The following is a 24551-nucleotide window of genomic DNA, read 5'->3' as shown; positions in this document are numbered from 1 at the left end:
AACTATAATATCTTTTATCTTTATTATCACGAAAAAATGAACTCTAATGTATTATAATAACATTAAACTAAATGTGATAATAAAATATTTAAATATTTTAAAATAATTTCAATATTTATGAATATTTTAATATTTTACAATCTAATAGATATATTTTATTATATAAAAGTAAATTTTAATCTAAATAGAACCATAATAATAGAATAAATGTACTAAAATTGAAATTATTTTAATATTAAGTAGAATAATAATTTTAACATTATTAGTATGTGACTTTCTTTTTAATTCCAAAATGTAGTTAATGCAAATGTTTATTTAAAATCTTACAATAATAGAAATATATTATTAAAATAAATATAATAATTTATGTATTTAAATTTATTAAAATATTTTGATACTGTTAGTCTACCGCATAGATTACATTATTTATATAATATTTATATTTATAAAAAAATTAAAGTTAATTTTTTGGATAATAAAGATAAAGTGTATAATGGTTAAATGGGGATCTTAGTATCACTTTTTAAAAATTTGGGGTTTTGTTGACCATGTCCTCAAATCGTGAGAGTATCAATGTTTTTTTCCCTAATTTCTATTAAAATCCTGCTATGTTTTATGGATTGATGGTAAAATGAAAGAAATTAAAATTTTAAGTTAAGAAAAGTATTTGGCAACAAATTTTAGTGATAAAGTGATATATTAGGAAAAATTATGTGCTAAAATTTATTTTGTTGAGGAAAAAAATTAGATTTGAGTAGAGGAAAGGGGTATAGCTAGAAGATGAGAAAAGTCAAAGCAGCACAATCGTGCTGCCTGCTATTCTCTGGTGGTTGATGACAATGAATTTTGTCTATTACTATTTTGTTTTTCTCTTCGGAATATTCTGTGGAGTCAATCTAACACGCTTTATGAGTTAAAATCATTTCTCTTGTATTATTTTTTGTTCAGTTGTGAAGTCTCATGACTAATTTACCCTTCCGCATGGATTACCATTAATATGTTAAAATAAAAAAGGGCATGAAGACTTTTGCAAAATTATGACGACTTTTTTGGATGCAAGACTTTTTTTTTTTTTGGATGAAATTAAAGAGTTTTTCAAATCAGTGGCCGAAATTGTTGAAATGCAATTAAAGGGTTAGGTGTAATAGTACAAGTTTGAAGGCATCATCTTAAAATTTGATATAAATAATTCAAGTGAAGAATTGCTAAGGGTGAGCAATTGAAAGGTTTTTTTTTTTTAACCATGTATGAGAGTATTGGGTGTATTTAAATTTTAAGAAAAGAAATTTCTTTACTTAAATATTGTACTTAAATAATTATTAGTAATACAATTATTATCCCTTACTCCCATAGATATAGGCATAATTGCCGAATCACTTTAAATTCTTGTGTTCTTTATTTTTCTGTGATTATTTAGTGCATTTGATTCCGCATTTCACGCACAACAAATGGTATCAGAGCCGACAGTTTGTAGTTGGTGTAGATAGTATTGTTCACGTATACGGTACTATTTATGTACACAATATTATTCATATATATGGTATTGTTCTCGAATATGGTGGAGCCAATAGATTGTACTTGGGAGGATTAATAGCTTGTGATGTAGGAAGTTAATTTAGGTTAATTTAGGAATTTTAAGATTGTAGAATTTTATTATTTTAGGAATTTTTATTTTAATTAGAGTCAATTATGGTATTTTATTATTTTAGGACTTTTTGTTTTTATTAGAGACAATTAAGGTATGAGATTTAGTTAACTTAGGAAAAGTATATTTTATTTTCATTATAATTATGATTATTTTCTCTTTTTAAGTTAACTTAGGGAAGCGGATTTACTCTATAATAAATAGAGAGGTCTTGTTATTATTTTCAGAACTTTAGAAATTATCTATTTTATAAAAAAAATAGATATAAAAAAAGCGGGTTTACTCTATTAAAAAAAAAAACCCTATTTTATAATTCCCTCTGAAATTATCTATCAAAATCTCTCTCGTAAAGTCATTTGGATTAGAGCGTCATCTAATCTCGCATTATGCGTTATTAAAAATCTCATTGAATCGTCTAGATTAGAATGATATCTAATCACACTTCGATTAGAGTGTAAGCTAATCAGGTTGGCTTGGTCCAGTGCTAGAACGATATCTAGTTTTCCTATCCTATCAATTTCTGCTTCTGCTATGCCGCTCCATCAATTGGTATGAGAGTGGTTCTGTGTGAATCGTACAGCTTTCCTGGATACCCACATCTCTTCCGACCAAATCCATCACCAAAAAAAGAAAAAAAATCAAAACTTTACAAGTTTTGAAAACCCTAGCCGCCACTTTAATTTGGTTTTCTAGCCAATCTACCTTTATTCTAGGGATGACAAAATAACCCGAACTCGGATGAACCCGGATAATCCAAGCTGGGTTGAACCCGTATCGGAATGTAAAAAAATTCGAGTCTGGAATAGATTTTAATAACCCGGATGGATCCGGGTCCGGTTCCGGGTTTGAGATAACCCGTATATCCGAAACCCGGACCCGAATATTCTTATTTTAGCATAATATTTAAATTATTTTTTAATATAAAAAGGGGGAAAATATTGATGCCCTAATCATCCTTTTCGTACTCTTTCTTTTCTCTTCTCTTCATTTCACACTTTCACAGTCGCCTCTCTTCACCTTTTTCTTTTCTCTTAATCAAATCATCATTTTCGTTCCCATTCACTTCTTCTCTTCATCAAATCATCATTTTTCTCTTCAGTTCTTCTTTTCATCAAATCATCGTCGTCACTCCTTATCGCTTCGCTTTGCTGTGTTCGCATTCATCATCATCACCAGCCTTCATTTGGCCGTCGTTTGTCCATTGTGATCTCGGTTTTAGCTGCCGTTCATCCACCTTTTGCGAATTGCGCTCATAGCTATGACGTGTTCATCATCATCATATCATCAGCCACCAATGTTCATTACTTCGCCGGCCACTGATTGTTGAAGTTTGTGAACCAAATCCGTGAATCGCGATTTTGAGTTGTAGACATGGATTTATATTTTGTAAGTGTCATGTCATGGATCTGTATTTGCATGTGATCCGGGTTGAAAACCCGCAATCGGGAAACCCGAAATAATCTGGGTTTAACCTGTTCCGGACCCAGTGTCACAAAAATCAGATTTAAATCCAGGTCCGGTATAGCATTTTAGTATCCGGGTCCGGAACCGGGAAGGCCAAACCCGGACCCGGACTCGGATTTTGCCATCCCTACTTTATTCCTCAAAGATTGATCACAGATAATATCATCATTGGCTATGAGTGCCTCCATAAGATTAGATGCAAAAAACATGGAAAATAGGGGTTGGTTGCTATAAAACTTGACATCAGCAAAGCTTATGATAGGATTGAATGGTGTTTTGTAGAAGGCATTATGCGTAAGCTAGGCTTTTCAAATCGATGGGTGAGTTTCACAATTAAATGCATCATGTCATCTACATTCTCCTTCCTGCTTAATGGCAAAGTTTGAGGTCTCGTCAATCCCCAGAAAGGGTTGCAATAAGGATGTCATTTTTCCCTTTATCTATTTATTCTATATGTAGAATCTTTATCTTTTTTATTGGTCCATGACGAAAATCATAAATTCATTCATGGCATTAAGTTTGGTGTCTAGGGCCCTACTATTTCTCATTTATTTTTTGTTGATGACAGCTTGGTGTTCTCCAAAGCAACGATTGCAGAATATAACCATCTCAAAGAGTTGTTTGATCTGTATAGTAATGCATCTGGCCAAGTCATCAATTTTCAAAAATCATCTTTATTTTTCAGTCCAAATACTCCAGGAAACATCAGAGAGGCAATTAAACATGTCTTCAACCTTTCTGTTGTCTCTCATCATAAGCAATATCTTGGTCTCCCATTGAAGCTGGGCAGAAGTAAAAAATTCTTCTTTAATACATTAAAGACTCAGCTTTGGGACAAAATTAAAGATTTGGAAAGCCAAATTATTCTCAAGCGGCGGTAAAGAGATATTGATCAAATTTGTTGCTCAAGCTATCCCCACATATGCGATGAGTGTCTTCAAGCTCCCTCTCAGCTTTTGTGATGATTTGAAAAAATTAATCACCAATTTTGGTGGAGTCAGAATTTATCCTCCAAAAGCCTTCACTGGTTGCCATGGCTGAAACTCTTCCTTTCAAAGGAATATAGGGGCCTTGGTTTTAGAGAGTTGAGCTCTTTTAATAAAGCTCTTATAGCAAAACAATGCTGGAGATAAATTTCTTTTCCACACTTTCTAGTCTCCAAAGTTATTAAAGCTAAATATTATCCAAGAGGCAACTTCATGGAGAGTAAATTGGGTAGTAATCCTTCATATATATGGAGAAGTATCTTATGGGGGAAAGAGGTCATTGAGGCTGCCTCAAGATAGAGAATTAGATATGGTAAAATTGTTTCTATTTATCACCACATATGACTTCCTCATCCTAGCACATTCAAGTCATTCTCTCCTCAGATCCTACCTTCTCAATCTCGAGTAACCATCTTGATTGACGAAGAAGGACGCTGGAAAGAATAGTTAATAAGAACTCATTTTCTCAAAGAAGATGTAACTCAGATTTTGAAAATCCTATTACCCAAAAGGCCATTGGAGGATCAACTGGTCTGGACATATGATAAGTGAGGCCACTATAACGTAAAAAGTGGCTACCATGTGTCCTTTTGTTTGAAACTCAAGGACTGGCCTTCCAGTTCCAGTACTAACACAGGGTGGTGGAAATATCTCTGGAATTTGTCTCAACCATCCAAGATTAAATTTTTTTATTGGCGAGCCTTTTCCAATATTCTAGCCACTTATTTAAATATGCATAAAAGGAAAATTCAAGTTGCTCCTTCATGCCCTTGTTGTGGCTTTGCTTATGAGGATCAGTATCATGCTCTGGTGGGGTGTAATAAGAGAAGAAGGTATGGAAGCTCACGAGATTTTATTCATGTCTAAAGATTACAAGGCCCGTTGAGTTTTCCAATTTGACCACTCACATAACATCTATATTAACAAAAGATGAGTTTGAAGAATTGGTAGTCTTATGTTGGTCAATTTGGTTAGCTCAGAATCATTTGGTTTATGGTAAAGTTATCACTGAGTCTCAAGCAATTTGGCTAGCTCGGAACCAGCAAGAACATTAAACCCAATACTCCCAGCTCATGTTGCGAAAGTCCTCCCTCGTCATGGTACAAAGTGAATGTTGATGATTTGTAGGGTGATTTTCTCTAAAGATATAGAGTTTGTGGAAGTTGTTGCAATGCCCAAAGGCCTTCAATTGGTAATGAATATCGGGTTGGCTCCTGCTATAATTGAGTTAGATTCTCTCAATGTCGTTAATCTTATTAGTAACAAAATGCACAACAGATGTGAAGTGGGGTGATTAATCTCCAACATTCAAGAAGTCTTACTGTTGTAAAAAATTTTAATATACTCGCAAGCGCACGAATCAACAGATAGAATAGTGGTAACGAGATCGAACCCACAGAGATTGTTATAAATTGAAAATTCTAATTTAAATCTAAAATTAATATTAATTCTAGCCTAGTTGAGCAAATTAAGTTTTTAATAAAATTAAACTAATTAAACTAAGAAAACTATTAAAGCAAATGAGAATTCAATAAGACAAAAATTACCAAGGTTTCATAATCCACCACTATTCAACTAGTATTTATCTAAATATTAATTAATCCTCAATTTTAGAGTGACAACTCGAAAACAATCTATGTCATCTCATAAATATAACAATTAAGCCCAAATAAAATTAATCTTACGTAAGTTCTTTTTCTGCTTGATAGTATGACAGCTAAGTATCCTATGTAAACATATTGAATAACAAAGAGTCAAAGTTTTCCTAAGCACTCTGTGTAAACAATTTATTGAAAAACACAAAATCAAATATAATCATATATAAACTTTATAGATCCAAGCATAGACTTAATCAAATATTAATCTTAACAATCAATAATGCATGACAGAATTAGTGAAAAAGAATTTAATAACATCCAACTAATCATGTGAAACAAGAACCATAAACATTAAAACACACATGTGGGGAATTAATTAAATAAAGAGATAACTATTTCATTGAATAAGATTTCATCCTTAACCTCAGTATAAGAAAATTAGGTAGACATATTTGAATTAAGAGCAACAAAATAAATAACCCCAGCCATGAAAACTAAACAGCCGTTGCCGCTCCTGTCTTCTCTCCTTAATCGTGTCTCCTTTTGCTTCCTTTTGCGTTTGGCGGCTTCTCCCATTTTTTGTCCAAAAGCCAAAAGCTTGCTTATATAGCTTCAAAATGGGCCCCACATTTTCAATTCTAAAGCCAAAACGCTTTGGCCTTTTATTTGTTTTGCTCCCACACGCCAAATCCTTTGTATATTATTTCCTTATTAAAATTGGAAATCTAGCCACACGTTTGACTTCCAAAGCAAAAGGCCAATTAATGATTTCTTCCTTTAATGCCCAACACGTACATTCCAAATTACTAAATAAAATCTTTCTTTAATTATCTTAAGCTCATGCGGAAACTTTGGAACATAATCTTTAATTCTTCAATTCTTTTCTCTTATGGATCTTTTATGCACTTTTTTTTTTCGTAATCTCAAATTAATTCCCTATTTAATAAAACAATTCAATTAGTTAAAAATAAGAAATAAAAATAACTAGCAAATATACAATAAAGGGTAAAATATATATATAAATTATGCTCATCAAATACCCCCAAACTTAGATTTTGCTAGTCCTTGAGCAAAACTAAAACTTAAAAACAAAAATAAAAGTAACAAAACAAAAAAGTAAATCCTAACTAAACCACTTTTGCAGGTGATTGCGATTGCATTTAGCGTATCCAACAAGCCTTTAAACCCCTAGGCAGCCTTAATGGACGAGTTATAGTCTCATGAGGGCTTTAGTGATGATACCTACAAACATCATTTAAAAAAATAAAAATAAAATAAAATAAAAAGAACAAAAAACTTTATATAAAATATAAAGATAGCCTCAATGATTGCATAACTTATATAGCTCAAAGACAATTTCAAATATTGGAAAAGTTCTAACTTTAATTCATTAGTCAATCTCATCTCTCTTTTGATTCTTGTAGTGTGTGTGTGAATCAATTCAATCAAATCCATTCCCAAAATCTTTAATATCAACGACCTTTGCCTCGAATAAAAAAAAGAATAGGTCAAACTAATCTTATCATGTTAATCTCCAATTTTTTTTCACAGGCTTTTATGTACATTTTCTTTTGATTTTTTTCATTTCAACACATGCACTTGATTTTTTTTCCTATTTTTTAACCATAGTCAGGAGCTTCACTTTACCCCTTAAGGTAGCTTTCTTCTCATGGTAGATTATCCTCTACATACTTGTGGTACATAGGCTCAAATTACTCAAGGATAGCTTCACTCTTAAGGGTTATAGGTAGTTATTTCTAACTTTGGCGCCTGTGTATACTATTTTGTACTGTGGAGATAAGAATCAAGACAAACAGTCATTTACTCTATCTAAAATTCTCAACTCAGGCTGCGTCAATCTTAGATTTCAAGTCAGAAAAAATTAATATTAGTGCTCATAGTTTAAAGAATCTCAATCAAGATGAACTAACACAAGGATCAAGTATAAACTCAGACAATATTCAACCATTTCTAAGAACCATAGTCATTGTCAATCAAGTTCTTATCATTGGCTTTTCACATAAAAACAAAAAAAGACAACACAAATTTTTTTTTGAATTTTTGAAAATTTTTAATTTTTTTTAATAACAAACAAAGCACACACTATTCCCACCCCCAAACTTATTCGGAACATTGTCCTCAATGTTTCACAAACAAAAGATATGCATGCAAAAATATGAGAATAAATAAATAAAAACATAAATAATAAAAGAAAAAGTTGGAGAGAACACACCTGAATGGGCTGGAAAAGCGTAAAAAAATGACAAATAACAAGAAAACGTTAGAAAAGAAAAATACTAGAAAAGAAAAACAAACAATGAAAAGAAAACCTACTATTTAAATTTTAAAAAAAAGAATGTAAAGATGGAATTAATTAATCATGACAAACAGAATCATCTAAACTATCTCCTCAATTTCTGGTGTTCTTAACTCTAAAAATGGTTTGAATCTTTGACCCTTGACTTTAAATAAGAAAAGACAGTACGAACTATAAAAGGACCAGATCATCGAGAGCGTAACTTACTTGGAAAGAGATGCAGTCGGGAATTATATAAAAGTACTTTCTGACTTGGTGTAAAGGATTTTCTCAAAATGTGCTTGTCATGAAAGAATTTCATTTGTTGTTTATAAATCTTGGCATTCTCATATGCATCATTCTTGATCTCTTCAAGTTCTGCTAGTTGTAATATTCTCTTAGAACCAGCCTGCTGGATATCAAAATTGAATTTCTTGATAGTCCAATATGCACGATACTCCAACTCTATTGGCAGATGACTTGCTTTTCTATACACAATTCTATAAGGTGACATCCCAATTGGGGTTTTGAAAGTTGTCCTATATGCCCACAATGCATCATCAAGTCTTAAAGACCAATCATTTCTATCTGGCCTAACTGTTTTTTTCTAGAATTTGCTTGATCTCTCTATTAGAAATCTCTACTTGGCCATTAGTTTGACGATGGTATGGGGTGGCAACCTTATGTGTAATGGAATATTTGTTCAAAAGATTTTTGAAAGGTTTATTGCAAAAATGGGTACCACCATCACTAATGATTATTTTAGAGAAACCAAAATGAGACAGAATATTACTCTTCAAGAATTTCACTTCAACACTCTGATCATTAGTTTTGCATGGAATAGCTTCAACCCATTTCGACATATAGTCCACTGCAACCAATATATACTAATAACCAAAAGATGGATGAAAAGGTCTCATGAAATCAATACCCCATACATCGAAGATCTCAACAATCAAAATAGGATTGAGTGGCATCATATTCCTCTTTGAAATGCTACTCATGCGTTGGCACCTATCACATAAAGAACAGAAAACCTAAGCGTCATGAAAAGGAGTAGGCCAATAAAAATCACATTGTAAAATTATTGTTGCTGTCTTTTTAGCACTAAAATGGCCTCCACAAGCTTGTTCATGGAAAAAAGAGATGACATTTTGAATTTAATTCTCTGGAACACATCTCCTAATAATCTGATCAGCACAATATTTAAACAAATAGGGATCATCCCAAAAAAAATTCTTCACTTTGGATAAGAACTTTGTTCTATCTTGCTTGGTCCAATGTTTTGGGATTTGACCTGTAACAAGGTAATTAACTATATCAGCAAATTGATTAACACTAAAAAGTGTACGTGTAATAAAGATAAAATTATCAGTTTTACACTTATTGTGTAGATTAATGCGCTCATTATTTCTAAATTATCTTAATACTTCCCAAATAAATTTTTGTGTTAATTTAATTCACAATATATTAAGTTTTATCTTATAAATATTTTTCAGGAATAAATTGGAATTGAAAGCGTGAACAAAGAAGGACTGCTGGAGCAATTTGGAAGCATTATTGAGGAGATGTAAATAAATAAAAAAATGAAAATGAATAAAAAATAAAAAAAGAACAAAAGAACAAAAACCAAATTGCTCATTCTCGTAATGGTCAAGTGGCCATCATAGCCACTTGACCATTACACATTTCAATGTACATATATAATAATAATAATAATAATAATAATAATGATAATAAAATAAATAAAGATAATGCATTCCTTGCCTATAAAAGGCAAGGAAATGCAGGAAGCTTGAGTGGAGAGACGCGAGGGGATTTGAGATTTTTAAGCCGAGAGAATTAGTTGTAGCCACGAGGGAACTGAAGAATTTCTGTCTTTCTTTCTTTTCTTTTCTTGTTTCCTTTTGTATCAATTTTCCTCGTAACATATTTCAAAAGTTTATCAAATAAAAAGAGTATTGTGTTTTCTTTCGATATGAGTGGCTAATTTTAGTAAGCTGAGGTGAAAGGTGAAGCTCAATGTTTCAAACTATTAAATTTATTATTTTCTCAAATGAGTTTTTAAGTTTATTTTATTTATTTCTAGTTATTTTTATGTCATGTTAATTTATAAATTTTCTTGGATCTATATGGTATTTTGACATAATATCGATACATTAATATAGTGTGGCACATTAGGTACTTTATTTCATATTTATCCACACACATAAAATTAAATGATATAATAATTAACTGCTAAAAGTGAGGCAAAATATAAATGAGAGAGTATTAAAATTATAGTTTGAATACTGGGAGTGGATCCCATAACATTAGTATATTTTAAAATTGTTTTCAAATAATTTCTTTTTCCCACAATTAATTTTCTTTGTTTAACAAATTGACAACTAGATTTTAAAAATTCCTTGTGGTTCGACCCGAACTCGCCGGGTTATATTACAACTAAATACTCTTATATTTGGGAGTAATATACTTTTGAGTCATGTCAAATTTTTGGCACCATTGCCGGGGAGTTTTCTAAATTTTGCGTTAGTTTGTTTTTACTTTATTTTTATTTTATTTTAATATTTTATTATTATTATTTTTTGTCCTACTATCTTTCCGTGATCCTATTTTATTCCCTTTTTGCAAAACTTCAGTTAGCACCCCTCCTCTTTTCAAACTTTAACATTATCCATAAAATTTGTGAGAAACTTTATCTTAGCCCATAAACATTTGCAAATCAGTCCTCAAATCGAATTTATTTCTTTAAATTTATGCAATTTACTTTCTACATTTATTTTAAATGGTCGGTTCTACCGCCTAGCATTTTAATTTCAGTTTATTTATTCTTGTACATTAATTTATTTAATTTTATGTTTTATTATATGGCTGGTTTTAAAATACCTTCTAAACTGTTTCTTTTAATTTCTTTGCTTATGGCTGGTTTCACCACCTAATTTATTTATTTATTTAATTCAGTTTGTTTATTTTTATTTTACATTTTTTTCTTATTTAATTTCTAGTTTTTTTCTTCAATTTTCATTTAGCGTTTTATGCATCATTAGTTTAGCACACATCATTAGCATTGTATGCGTCGTTGGTCTCGTACAAATAGTGGCAGATTAATTAGAAGATCACCTTCACAACCCTTAGATATGGCTGACACAGGAGCTGAAAATTTTTCGGAGCGTGAAAATGACCAAGCCTTGCAAAATCTTCATGAACAGCCTAGGAACCTAAGAGATTTCATGCATCCTACTAGAACAGGGTCATCATCATGCATAGTTTTCCCTGCTGATGCATCACGTTTTAATTTTAAACCTGGTATCATTCAACTTCTTCCTACTTTTCATGTTTTTGAGTCTGAAAATCCATATTTGCATTTAAGGGAATTTGAGGAAGTCTGTAACACATGTACTTAAGTTTTTTCCTTTCTCACTAGAGGATAAAGCTAAAACTTGGCTACAAAATCTTAAGTCAAGATCCATTAAAACTTGGGATGAAATGCAAGCACAATTTTTGAAAAAATTCTTCCCACCCTACAGAACTAATTATTTCAAAAGACAAATCAACACATTCACTCAAAAACTAGGAGAAACCCTCTACCAATGTTGGGATAGGTTTAAAGAACTACTTAACATTTACCCACACCACGGTTTTGAAACATGGAGATTAGTGTCTTATTTCTACGAGGGATTAACATCCCAGGGTAGACAAGTCATTGAAATGATGTGTAATGGTGAGTTTAGGGATAAAAGTCTTGAAGATGCATTAAACTATCTTGACTATATAGCAGAGAATGCACAACACTGGGATACAGTTGGTTCTTATGAGTCATCAAGTCAACCCCAGTCATCTCTATCTGGTGGAGGCATGCATAACCCTAGGGAAGACCATGATTTTCAAGCCAAATTTACATTATTAGCTAGAAAAGTCGAAGCATTAGAGTTGAAAAAGAATGATCATGTAAAATATGTTCAAAATATTTCATGTTATGTTTGCGATTCTACTGACCATTTTACGTAGGATTGTCCAACTTTGCCAGCAATGAGCGAAAGTTTGCATGAACAAGTAAATGTCGTTGACAATTTCAAAAGGCCAAATTCAAATCCATACTCCCAAACTTACAACTCTGGATGGAAAAACCACCCAAATTTTAGTTGGAGAAATGACAATCATACACAACCTTCACAACCAATTCCTCCACATCAAAATTTTCAAAACTTCCAGAGTTACCCATCATATGTCCCACCACCAAGAAAAACTTTGGAAAACACATTGCATTCGTTTATTGAAAAATAAGAGTCAATCAATAACCAAACGATGTAAACCTTAACTAATTTGACAGAAACTATCTCCAAACTTACATCTACTCTGACCATGTATGAAAAAGGAAAGTTTCTTGCTCAACCTGAACCAAACCCCAAGAGTCAACAACATCCGCAAATGGGAAATTCAGGAAACCAAATTATGAGTCAACTCAAATCGGTTATAACCCTTTGTGGTGGTAAAGTGGTCGAAAACATATTGTGGACCCTCGTGAAACTAGTAAAGATTCAATTTCAGAAAATAGGGAAGAATCTGTCGAACCTTTAACCCATGAAGAAATAACCAACTCTCCTCCTGTACCCCTATTTCCTCAAGCACTAATCAAGCCAAAGAAATCAAACCACAGTCTATAAATTTATGAAGTTTTTAAATAAGTAAAGGTCAACATTCCTCTGCTGGATGTCATTAAATAAGTACCTTCTTATGCTAAATTCTGAAAGATATGTGCACGGTGAAAAGGAAACATAAGGTGCAAAAGAGAACTTTTCCAGCAGAACAAATAAGTTCCATTCTCTCAACCAATAGTACTTTGAAATACAAGGATCATGGTTGTCCAACTATTTCTTGCACTATTGGGGATCATAAAATTGGACATGCTCTACTTGATCTTGGTGCCAGTGTTAATTTGCTTCCTTACTCATTGTACTAACAACTCAATCTCGGTAAGTTAAAACCAACTTCTACCACTCTTTTACTTGCTGATAGATCGATTAAGATTGCAAAAGGAATAATTGAAGATGTATTAGTTCAGGTCAATAAATTCATATATCTTGTGGATTTTATTGTTTTGGAAACGGAACCAATTGCTAATGAATGCAAACAAATTCCTCTTATATTGGGTCGACCATTTTTAGCTACTGCTAATACTTTGATAAATTGCAAGAATGGATTAATGAATTTATCTTTCGACAACATGACACTGGAACTCAATGTGTTCAACATATGTAAACAACCTCACCACTAAGAAGATGATGATAATGAGAATGAGGAGATTGATCTCATCGAGCTAATCATTGAGGAACACATTCAGGATGAGAATTTTATAAACTCTACGAAAATTTGTTTTGCTGGTTCTTTTGAATCAAGTAAGGAATTAGATTGTGATACTGCTAACATATGTCGTACACTTGATTCTATGCAGGTCCCTATAGGTGACGATGACCAATCGAACTTTGAAGATACGATACAACCCGAAGAACCAAACGAAGAGAAAACACCAGAGATCGAATTAGAGCCCTTACTAGAAGAATTGAAATATGTCTATCTTGGAGAACAGCAGACATATCCGGTGGTAATTTCTTCCCAGTTCACGCATGATCAAGAAGGTAAGTTGTTATCTATTCTAAAAAAGCGTAAAACTGCATTTGGTTGGACCTTAAAAGACATAAAAGACATTAATCCTTTAATTTGCACACACCGAATACACTTAAAGGAAAATGCCAAAACAACTCGTCAACCACAAAGAAGACTAAACCCTCATATGAAAGAAGTGGTAAATAATGAGGTCCTTAAACTACTAGATCTAAGAATTATCTATCTTATCTCTTATAGTAAATGGGTAAGTCCAACACAAGTAATACCAAAGAAATCTGGAATAACTGTTTTAAAAAATGAAAAAGGTGAACCAATCTCAACACAAATTCCATCTAGTTGGCGGATGTGCATTGATTACAGAAAATTAAATGATGCCACTAGAAAAATCATTTTTCCTATCCATTTCTAGACCAAATTCTCCAAAGATTAGTTGGACATCCCTACTACTGCTTTCTTGATGGCTACTCTGGCTATTATCAAATCCCTATAGCCTTAGAAGACCAGTAAAAGACCACATTCACATGCCCATTTGAAATATTTGCATTTAGGAGAATGCCCTTTGGACTTTGTAATGCTCCTGCAATATTTCAAAGGTGCATGCTAAGCATTTTTAGTGACATGGTTGAAAATTGTCTAGAGATTTTTATGGATGATTTAACTGTATTTGGTAATTCTTTTGATACATGTCTTGATAATCTAGAAAATTTTTTGGAAAGGTGCAAAGAAAAAGGACTAGTTTTAAATTGGGAAAATGTCATTTCATGACCACTTCTAAAATTGTCTTGGGCCATGTTGTGTCTTCAAAAGGAATTGAAGTTAGCAAAGTTAAAGTTTGAAGTCATTTCAAAATTACCTTCACCAAAGACAATTAGATAACTCCGTTCCTTTTTAGGACATGCAGGATTTTATAGGAGGTTTATAAAAGCCTTTAGTGTCATATCTAGACCACTTTGTAACCTACTAATAAAAGACACACCTTTTGAATGGACTAAAGATTGTCAACAAGCTTTTGAAAAAATAACTACTCTTTTGACATCAGCCCCAATAATGCAACCCCCTGATTGGTCTTTACATTTTGAGCTAATGTGTGATGCTAGTGATTATGCCGTTGGCGCTATTCTAGGTCAAAGAAAGGAAGGTAAGCCCTTTGTCATCTATTATGCAAGTAGAACTTTGAATAGTACTCAAATGAATTACACTACAACTGAGAAAGAACTACTTGTTGTAATATTTGCATTGGATAAATTTCATTCGTATTTAATTGGTTCATCTACTGTTGTTTATTTTGATCATGCTGCTGTGAGATATTTAATGTCAAAACAGGATGCCAAACCAAGGTTGATATGATGGATTTTGCTACTTCAAGAATTTAATTTGACGATTAAGGATAAAAAGGGCGTTGAAAATGTTGTTGCAGATCATCTTTCAAGACTTACAAATGAGTCTTCAATTGAAACAACACCCATCAATGATTCTTTCTCTAATGAATTTTTGTTTTCTATAAACAAAATGCATTGGTATGCTAATATTGTTAATTATCTTACGACATGTGAAATGCCATGTGACTGGAGTTCCCAAGACAAGAGGAAATTCTTAACAGAAGTGAGAAGCTTTTACTGGGATGATCTATACATGTTCAAATACTACCCTGATCAAATACTACTCTGATCAAATTTTTTGAAGATGCATACCAGATGACGAGGTAAGTAGGGTCATTCAATTTTGTCATTCTGAAGCATGCGGTGGCCATTTTTCTTCAAAAAAGACAGCTGCAAAAATATTGCAGTGTGGATTTTATTGGCCTATATTATTTAAAGATTCACATGCATTCTATAAAATGTGTAAGAATTGTCAAATGATATGGTCTATTTCAAAACGAAACATGATGCCTTTAAACCCCATCCTTGTTATTGAAATATTTGATTGTTGGGGAATTGATTTTATGGGCCCTTTTCCATCATCATTTGGATTTGTATACATTTTGGTTGTTGTTGATTATGTTTCAAAATAGATCGAGCTGATTCATTGTCGGCACAATGATCACAAGATTGTGATCCGCTTTTTAAAAGAAAATATTTTGAGCAGATTTGGAATATCTCGAGCCATTATCAGTGATGGATGTAAGCATTTTTGTAATAAGCCATTTGAGTTATTAATGAAGAAATATCGAATTACACATAAGGTTGCTACCCCTTATCATCCTCAAACAAGTGATCAAGTTGAATTAGCAAATAGGGAGATAAAATAAATTTTAGAAAAGACAGTTAATCCAAATCGTAAAGATTGGTCTCTTCGACTAACTGATGCACTTCGGGCATATCGTACTACTTTTAAAACATCTTTAGGAATGTCACCCTATCGTCTTGTTTATGGAAAATCTTGCCACTTACCAGTTGAACTTGAACATAAATCATTTTGGGCCATTAAAGTTTTTAATTCAAATCTTGATGATGCTAGTAATGTGCTTAAATTGAAAATAAATGAACTTGAGGAATTAAGGAATGATGCATATGAGAATTCTAGAATTATTAAGGGAAGAACCAAATTTTTTCTTGACAAAAGAATTTTTTAGAAAATGTTTGAAATTGGTCAAAAAATGTTGCTTTATAATTCTCGTCTTCATTTATTTTCAGGGAAGTTAAGGTCAAAGTGGAATGGTCCATTTTTTCGTAAAAAATGTGTATCCATATGGAGCCGTAGAAATTGAGAATCGAAAGGATGGTGTCACATTTAAAGTTAATGGCCAAAGATTGAAACCATATCTGAAATACCAACCACATAAAGCAGAATACCGAAATCAATTTGAATGACCCACCAAATTTTGATTAAGCCTTTTCATTTTAACGTTTTGTGAATTTGATTTACTGTTACTTTATCGTTTGAATTGTTTGATTTTTTTTCTTTTTCCTCTTCCCTATATCTTGAATGGAGTACATTACATTGTTTTAATTGTGTGTTGTTTGACAATTGTGATTTAGCTCACCAAATTTTTATACTTGTCATGAGTACCTCCATGAGAAATTTCCTTTTCGATCATTTTAAAGCACTTTTACAAGTAAAATTTCACCTGAGGAAATTACTCTGATTTTGTAAATCACATCCCATTTGGGACCTACAACCACCAAAGTCAGTATCCCACATGAAAGATCTAGAAAGACAACTCAAAGAAATAGAGGATGGTATTTATAATATGTTATTGGAACTGGAGGTAAATTCAATAAAAGGATAAAGGTGAGTTATATTCCTTGTGTGTTTTTATTTTATTTTGTTGTTCTTATTCACTTTTGATTTGTTTTGATTCACTCTTCCGTATAAATGGCGAATAACGGTACTCCGTGACTTTTTAAGTCGATATTCTCAGTATCCCACAATAACTGAAACCTCAATGTCAAGCATGGAAGAAATACAATGAAAATTGCATCAACGTTTTCCTTCTCTCCCTCAAAATGCTCTTAAGAAGATTTACAAAACTCGTTGTGAACGACTACAATTGTTAATGATCAATGGGATTCGCTAGTTAATTGAAGCAAAGGTCCGACTGGCATGTGAGTTTTCTTATCCATTCATTTCTTACATGCCTGGTCTTTGTAAAAGTATATTTGCTAAGAAAAGAAGAGCTAAGCGACTTGGCTCTGAATGTTCTCACTATGTAAGACTTGCTTGTAAAAAGCCACATTGTAAGGAATGGTTTCTGTAAATCGTGAAGATAAAATCAAATTCGTTAAGGATGGCATAAGCAAAGAATCGTTGGATGATATCTTACGATCTCTTAAGACGCATCCGAGCAGATATGTTCAATGTGAAATTTAAAATTTGTGGAAACTATTCCAAAAGGAAAGTGTACAGTTTAGTCTTGGGAATTTGACTCTAAAAGACCCTGTTTACCAGTTTATAAGAAAACTGGATGGGAAGCCTATTCTCAACCCATAGAGGGCGTTCAAGCCGTTACTGGACGTAAAACCAGAGGAAGATGTGAGCCACAATCATAACTACCAGTAAATATCCTTTTATTTTACTGTTCTTTTATCTTTTGCATTATTATTATTATTATGTGTTTTTTTATCTAATCACTGTTTGTTTTTCTTTTTACTGTTTGCCTTTGAATTATTAAGCTAAAAGCTTCACGCATCATTTGACACACACACCACCCCATTTACAGATATCATTATGTCCGTCACCAAGATCCTTAAATAGGAACTTCTTTTCAAGCACTCACAAATTGTTTCTTTTTAGAATTGTTCTAATGGCAGCAACTTCAAGCAGTCAACTTAAAAACATTTGTGTACTTTTTGGATTTCGCTATGGAAAGTATAAGGAGTTCATTCAAGCAGCCATAGATCTTGGTCGTGCTATAGCAGAGAGGAAACTACATCTTGTATATGGAGGAGGTGGCCAAGGGTTATCAAAACTTATCTCTGAAGCTGCCTTCATTCGAGGAAGCCAAGTGCTAAGCATCATTCCAAAAGCTTTAAAACCTTTAGGATGTCTACCAAACCCACCAACTGGAGAAGAGTTAGTTGTCTTAGGTATGCAAGAAAGAATATCCGAAATGTTAAATCATGCTGACGCTTTCATTTTCTTGCCAGGAGATCTTGCAACTTTAGAGACGCTAATTACATTTTCTTCTTGGGCCCATTTGAATATTCATCAAAAACCCATCAAATTGTTAAATGTTAATAACTTTTATGATGGCTCAATAATATTTCTTAATCATGCAATAAAAAATTACTTCATTCCATCCTCAGCAAAAAAACTCTTCATTTGTGCTCCTATTGATAATGAGTTATTTGATCTTTTGCAAGCTTATAAACCAGAGCCAGATCCGGTGACTTTGGCATTGGATTGGGCAACTGAGGACGATGGCAGTAACTCTCGTAAAAAGTATAAATTAGATTTAACTCTCCGTTTGTAAATATTTCCAGTTGTGGCCAGGTGATATCTTCTAAACTCTACTCCTTTCTTTAGACATTGAGGACAATGTCTCCTTTGGGTTGGGGGAGGGAATAGTTGATAATTGTGGAATGTCTCAGTCCTGGTGATGTTTTTACTAATTTTTGGTGTAAAGACTAACTTTGGATAAAAATTTGAGTCGAAAATGACAGAATATAGAATGTAGTATCTCTAAAAACGCATCTTAATTTTAGTGTGTTTTCTAAAAAAAAATTATTTTCTAACTTTTTATTTCTGTCTTTTTCTCTTTTTCTCTTAATCATCTCCCTTAAGTTTCTGCAATTAGTCCCAAATTTTTAGTGTTTTCTTAAAAAAAAAAAAGTTTTCTTTTTCGGTGTGATCTTTTGACATTGGATAACATGATGATTTTTAAATTTTGGTATTCGTATTATCTTTGGCCTTGAGTTATGTTACACTATGTTTTTCCCTTTGCATGTTGAAACGTAAATTGAGAAATTGAATGAGTGAAATTGATTAAGCCATTTGGAGGAATGTACATGTTATAAAAAGTCCAAGCGAGTTTTTTGAGCCTATTATCCTTGGAGAGTAACCCTATTTGCCAATACAGCTTCTCAATTTATTGTACAATATCTCAATATTTTCTTTAAAAAAAGAGTAAAAAAAAAAAGAAAGTTTGTGCAACCGCATCTAAAAGTTTATTGAACTAGTGGATATGAAAGATTATTTAAAGCCCTAAAAGATGACAGAAGACCATCTTTGACCCATTGAGCCTTTCTAGCCAACCTTATTATAAAGAATCCATAGTTAATCTCTTTGAGCCTTAAAAAAAAAAATTTCCTTTGATAACCTATTATCTTATCCCACTCCAATGTGGAGCATCACCTTATATTTTATGTTTTCCACCACCCAATTATGTTTGAAAATAGGGATGATTATGTATTCCTAATAATGGTGCTATAAAAAAAAAAGAGGATATGTATATATAAATAAATAAAATAAAATAAAAAAGAGAGCAAAAAAAAAAGCACCTTGTAATCTCCAAAAAGTCCTCTATTTTTCAAACATATATTTTTGTTTTCCCTATTACCTTTTTTGTTAGCCATAACCATAGCCTACATTACGTCCTAATAAAAGTCCTTCTTGATTTAGGGAATTATAGTCTGAAGTAAAAGCTGGTAATATGGACTAAAAGATGTGGTGATGCATAAAAATAAAAATAAATTTTGCTAATATAATTCCCTGAGTTGAGATCATTTTATTTCTAAGCGGTGGGTCTTATTCTTTCATCTTGGTAAGAGCGTATGATATTGTTTTATTATTCTCTCAAATCTACCTTTTTTTTAGAGTGACAGTTTAATTTGGGATATACTTTCTTTTGAGAGAGTCACTCTTAATCGTGAGATTTTGGGGTTTGATGTATCATTTTTAAAAGTGACTTGATTAATGTAGCTCTGATAATTGATCATTTTACATTATTTTACTAAACTATTTTGTGCGAGTGTGATTTTCTTTAGGCAGAAGATAATGCTTATACTTTTATTTGATTGTTGTCATTAATACGATGAAAGAAGTAAACACAATCCTTCAAAAAAAATAAAAAAAAAAATTCAATTTGAGTTTGAAATTTTACTAAACTTTTTTTCGATTAAATTATTAGGGTCTAGCAATAAGTTGGTTGGGGGGTGTGATTAACACTAAAAAGTGTACGTGTAACAAAAATAAAATTATTAGTTTTACACTTATTGTGTAGATTAATGCGCTCATTATTTCTAAATTATCTTAATATTCCCCAAATAAATTTTTGTGTTAAATTAATTCGCAATATGTTAATTTTTATCTTATAAATATTTTTCAGGAATAAATTGGAATTGAAAGCGGGATCAAAGAAGGACTGCTGGAGCGATTTGGAAGCATTATTGAGGAGATGTAAATAAAAAAATAAAAAAATAAAAAAATAAAAAATAACAAAAGAACAAAAACCAAATTTCTCATTCTCGTAATCACACACACACACACACATATAATAATAATAATAATAATAATAATAATAATAATATAATAATATAATAATAATAATATAATAATAATAATAATAATAATAATAATAAATAAATAAAGATAAGGCATTCCTTGCCTATAAAAGGCAAGGAAATGCAGGAAGCTTGAGCGGAGAGTCGCAAGGGGATTTGAGATTTTTAAGCCGAGAGAAAGAGTTATAGCCAAGAGGGAACTGAAGAATTTCCGTCTTTCTTTCTTTTCTTTTCTTGTTTCCTTTTGTATCAATTTTCCTTGTAACATATTTCAAAAGTTTATCAAATAAAAAGAGTGTTGTGTTTTATTTTGATATGAGTGGCTAATTTTACTAAGCTGGGGTGAAAGGTGAAGCTCAATGTTTCAAACTATTAAATTTATTATTTTCTCAAATGAGTTTTTAAGTTTATTTTATTATTTTCTAGTTACTTTTATGTCATGTCGATTTATAAATTTTCTTGAATATGTATGGTATTTTGATATAATGTCGACACATTAAAATAGTTGTGATACGTTAGGTACTTTATTTCATATTCATCCACACACATAAAATTAAATGATATAATAATTAACTGGTAAAAGTGAGGCAAAATATAAATGAGAGAGTATTAAAATTATAGTTTGAATACAGAGAGTGGATCCCGAACCTTAGCATATTTTTAAATTGATTTCAAATAATTTCTTTTCCCCACAATTAATTTTCTTAGTTTTAAATTGACTACTATATTTAAAATTCCCTGTGGTTCGACCCCGAACTCACCAAGTTATATTATAACTATACACCCTTATACTTGGGAGTAATACAATTTTGAGTCGTGTCACAAACCATGGTACAATATTTACACTCATAAGTTGCTCATCTGGGAAAGACTCATTCAAAGGTAAAGATTCTGAAATAAATTTAAGATCAAGGCGAGATAAATGATCTGTCACAGCATTTTCAGAACTTTTTTTATCTCTAAATTCAATGTAAAATTCTTGTAAAAGCAACACCCAACGAATCAATCTTGCCTTAGCATCTTTCTTAGTAAGCAAATATTTCAAAGCAGCATGATCAGTAAAAATAATCATTTTACAACGTATAAGATAAGATCTGAATTAATCAAGTGCAAACACCACATCTAGCATTTCTTTTTCTGTAGTTGAATAGTTCAACTGTGCATCATTGAGTATCATACTAGTATAATAAATCACATAAGGCATACGATCTAATCTTTGTCCTAAAACTGCTCCTACAACATAATCAGATGCATCACACATAATTTCAAAAAGCAATTCCGATTAGGTGGTCGAATGATAAGTGAAGAAGTCAACAATTTCTTAAGCTTTTCAAAAGCATCAAGACAAGATTCATCAAAGATAAAAGGTACATCCTTAACAAGTAAATTGCATAAGGGTTTAGAAATTTTACTAAAATCTTTAATGAATCTTCTATAAAAACTAGCATGTCTAAGGAAAGATCTTACTTCTTTTACGGATTTGGGGTGTGGAAAATTGGAAATTAAATCCACATTGGCTTTGTCGACTTTTATGCCTCTACTGGAAATTATATGACCGAGAAAAATATCTTGTTTTACCATGAAGTGATACTTTTCCCAATTTAGAACCAAGTTCTTTTCTTTACATCTCTGCAAAACTAATGTTAGATGTTGCAAACATTCATCAAAAGAATCTCCATAAACAGAAAAATCACCATGAATACTTCAAGAAATCGCTCAACCATATCAAAAAAAATACTAAGCATGCATCTTTGAAAGATAGCAGGTGCATTGCATAAACCAAATGGTATTCTCTTATATGCAAAAGTTCCAAATGGACAAATAAAAGTAATTTTCTCTTGGTCCTCTAGAGCTATAGGAATCTGATTATAACCTGAATATCCATCTAGAAAACAATAAAAATCATGACCTACAAGTCCATCAAACATTTGATCAATAAATGGAAGAGGAAAATGATATTGTCTTGTGACTAAATTCAATTTTCTATAGTCAATGCAAACACGCCAACCTGTAGTTACTCTAATGGGAATTAACTCATTATTAGCATTAGTAACTACTGTAACACCAGATTTCTTAGGAACAACTTACACATGGCTAACCCTATCTCTTACCACTTCTTTTATGTTAGGGTTTAGTCTACGTTGCATCTTCCTAATAGGCTTAGCATTTTCTTCAAGATTAATATGATGCATGCAATTTACTAGATTAATACATTTAATATCAGCAATGGTCCATTCTATTGCCTCCTTATACTCTTTTAGAATACCCAACAACTTACCTTTTTGCTCAAGATCGGGAAGAAGAAATAATAACAGGTAGAGTGTCAGATTCTCCCAAGAATGCATATTCCAGTGTGTCGGGCAGTGCTTTAAATTCTAATTTTGGTATTGTCTCAACAGATGGGCTAATCTTCTTCTCAGAATGAGGCACTAAAAAGAGAAATTTGCATGTCACCAAAAAGGCATTTTTAACTGAACAAACCAGCAATGTACTTCAATGTAAAATGCCACCAAAATTTAAGGATCCAAGTTCCCTTAATATCTCATATGTTATAGGGAACCAATTGTTTAATAAAGTATTGTTGGATTTAGGAGCTAGTGTTAATCTCTTACCTTATTTTGTTTACAAGTAACTTGGATTAGGTGAGTTAAAGTCAACTTCTATTATTTTACAACTTGCAGATAAGTCAATGAAAATATCTCATGGAATTCTAGAGGATGTGTTGATACAGATTGATAAATTTTATCCTGTTGATTTTATTGTTATTGATATTCAGCATGTACAAGATCCTAAGAAACACACCCCAATTATTCTAGGCCGTCCTTTCTTAACTACAGCCGATGCTTTTATTAATTGCAGAAATGGAAACATGCAGCTGTCCTTTGGTAATATGACCATGAAATTGAATATTTTTAATGTTATCAAGCAGCCACAAGAAGAAGATGAATTTGTCGAAGCAAATATGATAGAAGAATTAGTAGAAGATTCATTCATTTCTAACCACACTGATGATCCATTAGAGGCATGTTTAACTCATTTTGATTTATCTTCTAATGATGACAGTGTAAATCTTTTAAAAACTTGGCATATGAGGGAACTTGCTTAATAGCATCGAGTAAATGGATGTTTATACTTACATGCTTGAAGATTTCCATAATCTCACCTGTTGAACTCCCTTTCTTTACCTTTGTTAACCTTTAGGGAAAAAGAGCCTTAGGAATGTAAGTTGGTGGGCCACTTTCTTCTTGATCATTAGGTGATGAAGCTTGTGATGGAACTAAATCTACAGAAGTATGTTCAAATGTCTTTCTTGTTCGAACCTCCACCTTATTGTCAAATAATTTTCCTCTTCTTAAGGTCATAATAGATTTTGCTTCTTCATGCAGATGGCTCGAACTTGATCCAACTTCATGCACTCTTTTAAGATTAGGAATTGGTTGACTTGAGAATTTTTCTTTTTCTCTCTCAGCCACAGTAGTTGCTAATTGACCCAATTGATGTTCAAGCTTTAGAATAGCTTGAGTGTTTGACTGAAAGGCTTGTTGGATAGACTGAATGAAACTTTGAAGTGTATCCTCTAAAGAAGGTTTTCTTTATTGGAGTGCAACAAATTGAGACATAGGCTGTTGGGCAAGGGGATATAGTTGGTTAGAAGGGACAAATTGTTGATTGGGCATGTTAAATTGTTGCCCTCCTTGGTTCGACAAAGGTTGATTTTGTTTTCAAGAAAAATTAGGTTGATTCCTCCAATTAGGATTATATGTCGATGAATATGGACTATTGAAGGATTTTTCATACGACTGTAAGACATGTACCTGCTCAGAATAAGCCTTTGGATAGGCTGGTAATGATGGACAATTATGTGTTGTATGAGATAAGTTAGAATAAAGAGCACAAATCTCATTAGCTACACTAGGATGGTGATTCATTGATTGGTTCAGAGCTAAGACATCTACTTTCCTAGAAAGAGTAGCTAGAGTGGCGTTCACATCAAAA

The 24551-nt window shown here is 32.1% G+C and overlaps 1 long non-coding RNA gene across 1 annotated transcript in view; it reads left to right on the top strand.

Annotated features, from left to right (window-relative positions):
* The first annotated feature begins 748 nt into the window (after positions 1 to 748).
* LOC127901465 (uncharacterized) overlaps positions 749 to 24551 on the top strand; it is a 35444-nt gene continuing 11641 nt past the window's right edge. Inside the window, exon 1 of the long non-coding RNA XR_008053626.1 lies at positions 749 to 826. This is a non-coding gene — a long non-coding RNA (uncharacterized LOC127901465). The remainder of the gene's footprint in view (positions 827 to 24551) is intronic.

This window comes from Citrus sinensis, chromosome 3, assembly GCF_022201045.2.
Source record: "Citrus sinensis cultivar Valencia sweet orange chromosome 3, DVS_A1.0, whole genome shotgun sequence".
In the NCBI taxonomy this organism is placed as follows: Eukaryota; Viridiplantae; Streptophyta; class Magnoliopsida; order Sapindales; family Rutaceae; genus Citrus; species Citrus sinensis.
This window is presented reverse-complemented; position numbering and strand designations above follow the sequence as displayed.